A 10,522-nucleotide genomic window follows, 5' to 3' on the forward strand; every position below is an offset into this window, starting at 1 on the left:
GTCTCTCTCTGTCCAGAAATAAATAAAATCTTTAAAAAAAAAAACAAAACTATGAGACATATCCTGTAAGGTTGGAGAGAATGAAATAGAAAGAGAAAGAGGGAAGAGGAAGGCTGAAAGAACACAGGGAAAAAGTAGGGGAGGGAGGATTAAGGAAGGGAAAGAATCTTTTGGGCATCCAGGCAAAGAGATAAGACATTAAATAGGAGGAAATTCTGAAATGCCTCAGATTTCTCTAAAGCAACATTCAAAACAAGATGATATAGTTAACATCTACAAGACAGCCAAAGAAAGACTTGTGAACCGAGGATTCTATATCCAGCAAAGAATGTCCTTGCAAAAGCAAACAAAGCTACTAACGATTTTGAAGTTTTAAGCTTACATAATATTGTCCCATGAACTCTTCTTGAGGAATCTTCAAGAGATCAAATATCACCCAACCAAGAGATAACAGGAGACAAACTATAGCAAAAAGACAGAGGATGTGCATTATATACCACAACCACAAAATCAAGATTAAAGAAATCTGGGGATTGAGGTGACAGAATGTAAATGTTCTATGTCCTAAATACATAATGATACAATTAATTAAAAAGTGGGAAGGGGGAGGGGTAGAAAAGATGAAAAGTAGAGTAGTTTTGCAGATCATTGCATTTGTAATAGTGGAAGCCAAAAAAAATATGATTCAAAGGTGACAAACCAAGCAAGGAGTACCTGTAAACATTTTTAACATGATGATGGCAAACATTAAGATCATGAAAATTGAGTGATGTAACAGAACAGAGAAGGTAGGAAAATTAAGCACATTAATTTTGTCATTATTGATACAAAGGAACTAATCAGTACTGTCTAGAGAAATAAAGCACTTACAAATATAGTTATAATTATAAAGGGAGCTATGAGAACAAAAATACAAATCCTCCTGAAACTGCAATTATTTTAAGAGGCAAAGAAAACTCATTATGTAAAAACTTGCTAATAAACAGTTAAATAAAAACATAACATAAAATAATATACCACACTAAAATCAAATAGCTGTCATATTAAACATGTAAGAAATGGAGCTTTGCACAGTGACAGTATCGTAGCCAATGAGGTTTATGTGAGGCGCAATTATTGCTAATTGAAAACTTAAACATGTAAAAAACGGGATTAACTTATTTATTTAAAATATATTTCGGATATTATCACAAAGCAAAGCTAAACCCTAAGTTATATAAAACAATAAACAAAGTGGTTCAGAAAAATTTTAAAGAAAATAATGGGCAAAGTTTTAACAGGAAAATGCAAACAAAAAACAAAAAAGCAGAGGACATAACCTAAATATCACACAAGATTAAGTTCAGAGGATAAGGCATTAAACAATACAAAGAAAGACACTGTTTACAAGCCTAATGGGTACAACTTGCAATGAATATATTAACACTTATGAATACTTATGCAACAAGGAACATAGAAGCAACTAAAAATAGTAATTATAGCACTTACAAGGAGAAATAGCTTAAAAAAACAGATTGGTGGTAGGAAGATTCTAGTTCCTCTCAATCTATAACAGGTCCAGTAAATAAGAATATTAAATGAGTAGGTAGATGACCTAAATAATATAAATATGCAGTAGACCTGAATAATATATATTGGGCACTATACCCTGAAATGCTCTTAGAATACACATGAAAACCAGTCATAATTTAAGTCACAAAAAAAACTGAGCTAGATTCAAACACATAGAAATGAACAGACAATACTCCCTAATCACAATATGATACAACTATAAAGCAAGAATATTAGAAAACAATAAATTTTTAAAAAATTGTTTTAATTCTTAATTGCTAGTTCAAAGAAGGGATGAAACAATTTTCAGAATTTCTAGAAAACAAAATATGTAAAATCTTTACACATCAGGACCCATAGGATAAAATTAATTTAATCAATTAATTTGGAGCAATTCAAATATTTAAATTATTCTACAAATAGAATATAAAAATCAAAATAAATGAATTAAGCATCTCACTTAAATAATTTTAAAATAAGAAAAACAAAATAAAGAGTGTGATGATGGCTCAGTCAGTTAAGCATCTGCCTTCGGCTCAAGTCATGATCCCAGGGTCCTGGGATGGAGCCCCACTCCCTGCTCTCGGGGACCCTACTTCTCCTTTTCCTCCTCACTTGTGATCGCTCTCACTCACTCTCTCTCTCAAATAAATAAATAAAATCTTAAAAAAAACAAAATAAATGTAAAGAAGGCAAAAAAATGAGGTGATTAAAGATAAAAAGCTGAAATTGACTTTGAAAAGAAGAAAACAGACCAAAAGATGAATTCAAAAATCAGTTCCTGTGACCCCTACTTCACATCACATACAAAAACTAATGTGAAATATATCAAAGACCTAAATGTAAGAACTAAGATTATTATAGTCTTAGAAGAAAACAAAGGCATACATCTTTGTGACCTGGACTGAACAGAGGTTTCTTAGAAAAGAATAAAAGCAAGGCAACAAAGAAAAGATAGCTAAAGTTGGACATCATCAAAATTTAAAACCTTTGTGCTTCAAAGAATGTTACCAATAAAGTGAAAAGATAACCCACAGAGGGGGAGGAAAAGTTTGCAAACCATATATCTGATAAGGGACTCGTATTTATACACACATACGTGCATATATACTGTAAAATTCAACAACAAAAAGACCAAAAAAATTTTTAAATAGGCACAGAATATCAATAGGTATTTCCCCAAAGGAGATATGCTAGCAGCCAACAAACACAAGCAAATATGCTCAACATCATTAGCCATGAGGGAAATTCAAATCTAAACCACAACAAGATACTACTTGATACCCTCTAAGATAGCTAAAATCAAAAAGATAAATAATAAATGTTGATAAGGATGTGGAGAAAACAGAACCCTCACACTGAGAGAAGGCAAAATGGTTCAATTGCTTTGGAAAACAGTCTGGCTATTCCTCAAAAGGTTAAACATAGAGTTACCATATGACCCAGCAACTCTACCCCTAGGTAAACACATGTTAAGACATATGCTCATACAAAAATGTTTGTAACAGCTTTAGGTGTAATAGTCAAAGAGTGGAAACAACAAATGTCCATCAAGTGATGAATGGATAAATAAAATGTGGTGTATCCATGCACTGAAATCGTATTGGGCAATTCAAAGAACTTAAATAATACTAAATACTGATATATACTGATACATGGATGAACCTTGACAACATTATGTTAAGTGAAAAAAGCCAGTTACAAAAGACCACTTATTGTATGGCTCCATTTATATGAAATGTCTGAATAGGCAAATCCATAGAGACAGAAAGTAGATTAGTGGTTGCTGGGGAATGAGGAGGTTGGGGGGAAATGGGAAGTTATAGCTAATGGGTATGGGGTTTCTTTTTGAGGAAGATGTTCTAAAATCTAGTGTGATAATGGTTGTACAAATCTGTGAATATCTAAAAACTATTGAAATGTACACTTTGAGTGAATTATAGGGGATGTGAATTATATCTCAAAAAAGCTATTACTAAAAATAACAATAATATGAAGCTTGAGGGCGCCTGGGTGGCTCAGTTGGTTGGGCGACTGCCTTCGGCTCAGGTCATGATCCTGAAGTCCTGGGATCAAGTCCTGCATTGGGCTCCCTGCTCAGCAGAGAGTCTGCTTCTCCCTCTGACCCTCCCCCCTCTCATGTGCTCTCTCTCTCTCATTCTCTCTCTCAAATAAATAAATAAAATCTTTAAAAAAAATATGAAGCTTAAAAGTGGGGATATGGTAGAAGTATTATTCAACTAAATGGGACCACTCCAGATGTTTTGTGAATTGTTTCAAGTCATCAAAATGTTATGAAAATAGTGGAATTGTTAACATTAGCTTGCAGATAAGCAAAACAGAGGTTTAGCAAAGGAATATGGTAAGTGGGGGCGTGGGGGGGGGAAGGAAAAACCTACTTTTAGCCTGATGCTGAATATGTGATTTTTTTTTAAATCTTACATTCTCAATTACATGACTCAAACTAATACTAAAATTATTTTGGTACCCTGTCACAGCAGGTGGCCCATCACATGAGCTTAGATTTAACACGGGCTACAGATAATCCTCAAAGGGGAGAGGAACTATAATTTTCACTGAACAGCAAAGTTAAAATCCTATGAGGATAAAAATAGCGGTGTTTATTGACCTCTCAGGAGAACTGGATGAGCCCACACCATAGATTCTTTTCAACAAATGACCTCCTTCCATGGAAAAGTTTTGTAAATGAGAAAGAGGAAAGAGAGGACAACTGTAGAGGAAACCATCTGACCAAAGACATGGGTGAAGATGCATTACCTCTACCCGCAAGACAGCAGCATAATGGTGACTTTCCTGTCTCTGACCTCCTCTCTATGGCCCACCCAACCCCAACCCCTCTTCAATACTCCCTTCTCCCTGCTGCTTCTAGATGTTCATCTACTGGCCAGAATATCGATGCCTAGAAAAAACTAAAATGCCTCCTCCCTACAGCATTTGTAATTTCCCAGGTGTCTTTGATAGCCAGAGAAATGAATTCCCAGCCTGTGTTTCACACCTCTTGGCCAGCAGGCAGGAGAGGATTTCTGAGCCTATGTCTCTTGCCCCTCAGATCTCACCCAGAGGCACCTGCCTTCTTCCTCGTCCCCTGGCTAAGCTCAGGAAACTCACAGATTGTTTGGCCAACTTAGATGATGCTATTTCCATAGCTGTCATCTGTTCACCTGGAAACTCCCTGAGGAGAGGGAGCACATCTTTCATTTCTATATTCCTAGTGCTGAACACACATTGGGTCTTAACAACCGGCTTATAAAGGCATGTGTTATGGACTGAAAGTTCATGTCCCCCCAAAATTCGTATGTTGAAATCAAATCTCCCATGTGATGGTATTCAGAGGTGGGGCCTTTGGAAGGTAATTAGGTTTAAATGAGGTCGTGAAGGTGGAGTCCCCACAATGGGATTAATATCTTTATAAGAAGGAGAAGAGAGTGACCTGGGTAGCTCTGTCACTTAGGCATCCAACACTTGATCTCAGCTCAGGTCTTGATCTCAGGGTCATGAGTTCAAGCCCCATGTTGGACTCCACTTTGGCTGTGGAGCCTACTTAAAATTAATTAATTAATTTAATTAATTAATTAAAAGGAGAAGAGAGACTTGAACTTGCTCTCTCCACCACGCAGGAACTCAGCAAGCCAGAAATAGGGCTTTCACCAGGAACAAAATCTACTGGCACCTTGATCTTGGATTTACCAGACTCCTGAGACATAAGTGTTGTTTAAGCCACCCAGTCAATGGTACTTTGTTATAGCAGCCCAAACTGACAGTCTGTATTAGTTAATTCATGCAAGCTTTGGATCATTTGGGAATTTTTGTGTTTCATGCTCAAGAGACATCTTACCTGAACCCAGCGAAGTTTACACCAGTAAATATCTTACCTGAACCCAGCGAAGTTTACACCAGTAAAATAATGTAAGTGAAGTGGTAAGAAAAGTACAGAGCTTGTATTCAGATAGTGTGCCCCAGGCCACCCATCCTGATAAGATGGAGAGAGGTCTGGAACTCAGTGCTCCTGATGTGCCTCAAAGAGCCTTTTCCCATGCCAATATCCTGCTCATCAGGGTGACAAGTGTCAAATGAAATGTAGGAACAGGACTCACTACAGCAGGTTACAGGATATCCCTCCATGATACCCAAAATAGCCAAGGTATCCCTTCATGAGCCAAATGCCTATGTAGAGAGCCAATGATCACCCTTTGCTAGGAACTCTCCATTATATAAATCACATCCTTCCCTGAGCTTCAGTTTCCCCATCTGGGTATAAGGGAATCTCAGAGATCTCTGTCTACTCTAAATTTTCCCAATTTAAAGACTGACTACAGAAGAGTAATCAACATTATTACCTTTTTACTGACCCTTATAGATAAGCCAAAGTGTTTGGACTGAGTGGTTGCCTGGGTGAGAAATTGAAAGACAGCCTCCTAAACAAAGAGAACAGAGAAATGACACTGAGTTATCACCGCCCAGTACCACTCCATTTTCGTCTCAAATGCAAAAAATAAAAATAAAAAAAGTAAATGTCACTGAGTTAGCACTGGCCAGTGCAATTCCATTTTTGTTTCAAATGCAAAAAAATAAAAAAAAATTAAAGTTACACTCAGTTAACTATGAAGCTATTGGCCCCTGACTGTCCATTTATCCATTCCTGTGTGCATGCCACAAGGAGAGCTTATGCCAGCAATCGGAGCAGGGTCAGGCCAACTGATTAATTCTGAATAGGTGGTTCTTTGAATACACATATCTGTCAAAACTGAGAAGCTGTCTTGTGATCAGAGAAAGAGGAAATGGCCTTGAAAGACTCTCAGAATCAGGAATTCCTCCATGGGCTCCCAAGGAAATTAGCCACCAATCCTGAGCCATGTCACAGCTCCCTTCTTGCCCCCACCCCCACCTTGGATATCAAAATACAATTAAGCGTGCTCCAAGCACTGAAAACTCAGAATCTCCAAATTTCCTGAGCTTATGGGGGCAGATGGAGCCACATGAATAATAATGCCTCAAACTTCACTGGCTCCTGCCATGCCCAGCCTTCTCATGAAGGAACTCCAACCCCCTGCAAAGTTACCCTTGACCAGGTCTGGTTCTTCCAGGGGCTGTATCACGTGTGCTCCTCAACAGCAGAGGCAGTTGACTACTGGCACACACCATCCCTGCCCCACCCACATCCACCAGGCACCTACCTGCCAGCCATAATCATTGGGCTTCTGCCAGCTAATTCAACACAAGCAGGAGTACCAAGCATTGCACATCCTTTGATATGACTGAAAGAGACCATAATGCACAGGGATTGCTCCATGCTTCCAGAAACCAAGAGTCCAGCTCATCATGCCTGGCTCCTTTTTCCCCTCAAATAAATTTGCTCAAGAATCTCTAAAGGCATCATGCAAATGGGCTTTGGGCAGCCCTGTTCAATTTATGTCCTAGGCATGCATAATTTCTCACTTAGTTTCTGGTTTTGAAACTCCCCAGCTGACTCCCCTACTCAGAATTCTCTGAATTCTGATATGGTTCCCCGTTTCTTGAGGTTAAATTGCAACCCCCTGATGTGTCACACAGAGCCCCACTATATGCATGGAAGTATCCTCGGTACTAGAGGTTCACAGAAGGTGAGAAGTGTTCTCTGGGAGGCAGTGCAGTATGCTGGTGAGTACCCAGCTCCACCTCCTAACAGCTAGTTGGCTGCCCCAAGTCTTTTGTTTATTAGGAGGTCCTCTTAAGCTACATGGCCCTGCTTCCTGTTGACTCCTGCAGGCCCTGGGGCCACTCTTGATCAACTCAGTTGCTCACCCACCAACTTCTAAAACAAGGAGAACACTACATCAAAAACTAATGATGTACTATATGCTGGCTAACTGAAAATAAATAAATAAATAAATAAATACACACATTCATACAAATAAAACAAGGAGCAACCTCCAAAGCCCCAGAAATCTGCCACCAGAGACCTCCAACTTGGGTTGAGACCAAGGTTCACTTTATCTGTTCATCATGGTGGCTAATCACATCATGGTGGCCACTCATGGTGGAAGGCTAAACAAGTAGTATCCCCAGTGGATGGATGCCGACTAGATATTCTTCTTGAGCTCACTTAGCATGTGATTCTATGTACATAATGCACAGTCAGCCCTCCTCCAGCATCAGGTCTGTCCAGTCAGGGTTTTAGGAATTTATTGCCCCTTTTTCATATCTTACCCACTGGAAAATGGCAGGAGGGAGGCCACAGGACAGCGGCATGCAGGCATCATGGATGGGATACTACACAGGACTCCCCTGAGGCTTGTGGGACTTCAGATGTGTGTTCCTGGTGCTGACTGTCACATCCATTTATCTAGTCACTCATACCTCTCTGAACCTCACTTTCTTCACCAGTAAAATAATGTAAAAATATAAACCACGTCTGCCTATTGTGAGGATAACATAAGATAATATTAAGTCGACTAGGAGTCAGATTATGGGAAGTCTCATATTCTGTACCTGTACTGACAACAGAAATATGAAAATCAAGCCACATGTTAATTTTAGATTGAGTAATAGCCACATTAAAAATGTTTAAGTAAAAGTTATTAATTTTAATAATGCTTTAACCCTATGTATCCAAAATATTATTTCAACATGTAATTAATTAAAAACCTAATGAGGCATTTTATATTCTCTCTTTTTCCTTTTGTATTAGGTCTTTGAAATTCTGTATGTATTGTACACTTACCACACATCTCAATTCAGAGTCGACACATTTCAGGTGCTCAATAGCTACATGCAGCCAGTGGGTACCATATTGGACAGCACAGCCCTAGACTAAAGTTGGACTTCATTCTAGGGACAACAGAGAGTTGTGATGAATTTTTGCCAGAAAAGCGAAATACACCCAAAAAAAAAAAAAAAAAAGCAGTTTAGGGAGCTTTAATATAGCCTTCGGCTAAGGGCACAGCTGTTCTGCCTCAACGGTGCAAGTGATAGACCGAGAGACAGCAGCTCTATTTTCTGTCTCCCTGGCACCTACACAAGACCTGACAGAGAATCCTTGGTAATTAGATTGAATGAAACAATCAATCAACAATCGCCAGGACAGGGCTGCTGCCTGGATCTATAGAGCAAGTTAAAGAGAAAAGTCAAGGTGAGTCTGAAGGTCACAGCCTGGGATCAAGACAGAAGGACAGGGTGCTGCAGGAAATAAAGAGTCTGGACAAGGAACTGGGGAGGTGGCAGAAGGACACTCACCTTATATCTGGTAGTCTTCAACGTGACAGAAGGCTGCTGAGACTAAGGGACTAGACAGGGAGAATGAGGAGCTGGAGCTTGGAAGTTGCAAGTTACTCAGGCAGTAATCAGCAGGTGGCTGGGAGGCACCGGGCACCAACCCCCTGGGAGGGGAGTGGAAATAGTGAAGGTTTAAACGCGTATAACAACAATGGGAAAAATTCAAGTTCATGTGGACATTCAAGGTCTCAGATGCTTGGAACGGCAGGGAAGGGGCGGCTGAAGGTAGGAAAGACCATTTGGAGAAGTGGTGAGAGACAGGCTTGGACAGACAGCCCGGTATTTCCTGAGGCGGGCAGGGCATCCTCCACCAGCAGAGCCCTGGCCAAATCATTTGCATTTCATTATCCAGGGATGTTGGGGGAAGGGGGGCACCTGGGGTGAGACTGCTCAGCAAAAGCAGCTGCTTTCACTTTCAACAGTTTTAGATCAAAGCCTGTGGCATACAAGCTTTCTGTGTGACACTGGTAATGAAGAAGAAAGTCTCCCAGCAGCTCAAAGAAAAAAATATATATTGAAAATAAAAGGCTTTGATGCTTATCCAGAAGAAACTTGCTTCTCAATATTCGCGGTTTTCATGAGCATGTGTCAAGGACGGGAAATGTCAGGGGTAATGAGCTAGCGGTACATGTCATTCCAGGGTTTGAGCATGCTCAGGGAGCTGCCTACGACAGAGACACCATCAGGACTCCCTCACTCTCTGCCTCTTGTCTCTGCATCTCTGGCTTTGTTCTCTCAGGCCAGCTGTCTCAGCAGCTCCAAGCTAACATCCTTACAGCCTCACAACTAATGAGGCAAGAAAGTCTTTTCCTACCAGCCTCAGTTAGTCAAACCTTGGAGGCAGACTCAGGTTGACCAGACTTGGGTCACAGGCCCATTCCTAGGCCATGGAGAACTACTGCTGGCTCAACCAGGTCAACATGCTTCATCTACTCCCCCTCTGGGTATGCTTCCAGACTAAATAAGACGAACAGGTGCTGGGCAACCAGAACAGTAGCCTCTACAGTCCCTGATAGGAAGGCGACAAAAACTGAGGCCAGAAGGCCAACCTTCTGGCTTGGACATCATCCATTATTATTGATTCAACAAGTATATATTGCATTAGGTATTTTGTAATAACCAAAGCAGAAGTGGCCTCTATCCTTGTGGGCACACAATCTAATAAGAGAGGCAGAAGATAAACTGGTAAACAGATAAATAACTACAAATTCTAACAAGTGCCATGAAGGAAACCAACAGTGTGAAGTAACAAAGAAAATTAGGCAGCTATTCAGATAGGAGGTTTAGAGAAGGTTCTCAGAGGAGGAACCACTTAGCCATGACCAAGACTGAAAAGGACCTAGCCAGGGGGAGTAAGGAAGAGGTGGTCCCAGACTTGGGGAGGGAACTGTGTGTGCAGTGGCCCCAAAACAAAGAAGACTGTGTCCTGTGTGGGAGACCAAGAGAAGTTGGTGTGACTAGGGTAGAGTGGGCACAGAGAGAGATCCTCACCCAGAGAGAAGGCCTGCCACACCCTGGTAAGGAGTTCAGATTGTAAAATGAGGCCCTGCAAGGGCACTGAAGGATCTTTAAACCTCAGCATACTATGAAATTATTTGTATTTTTAATAGAGTTCAAACAGAGAAATTGGATAAGGGGCTCATTGCAGTGATCTAGAAAGCTGATGGGGCTGAAAGCAAGAAGTCGCTGTGGAAATGGA

At 40.3% G+C, this 10,522-nt stretch overlaps 1 pseudogene; it reads left to right on the forward strand.

The window, feature by feature from the left end:
* The first annotated feature begins 1,062 nt into the window (after nt 1-1,062).
* LOC113918988 lies at nt 1,063-1,185 on the forward strand (annotated as a pseudogene).
* The last annotated feature ends 9,337 nt before the right edge of the window (nt 1,186-10,522 follow it).

Source organism: Zalophus californianus, chromosome 1, assembly GCF_009762305.2.
Source record: "Zalophus californianus isolate mZalCal1 chromosome 1, mZalCal1.pri.v2, whole genome shotgun sequence".
Lineage (NCBI taxonomy): Eukaryota > Metazoa > Chordata > Mammalia > Carnivora > Otariidae > Zalophus > Zalophus californianus.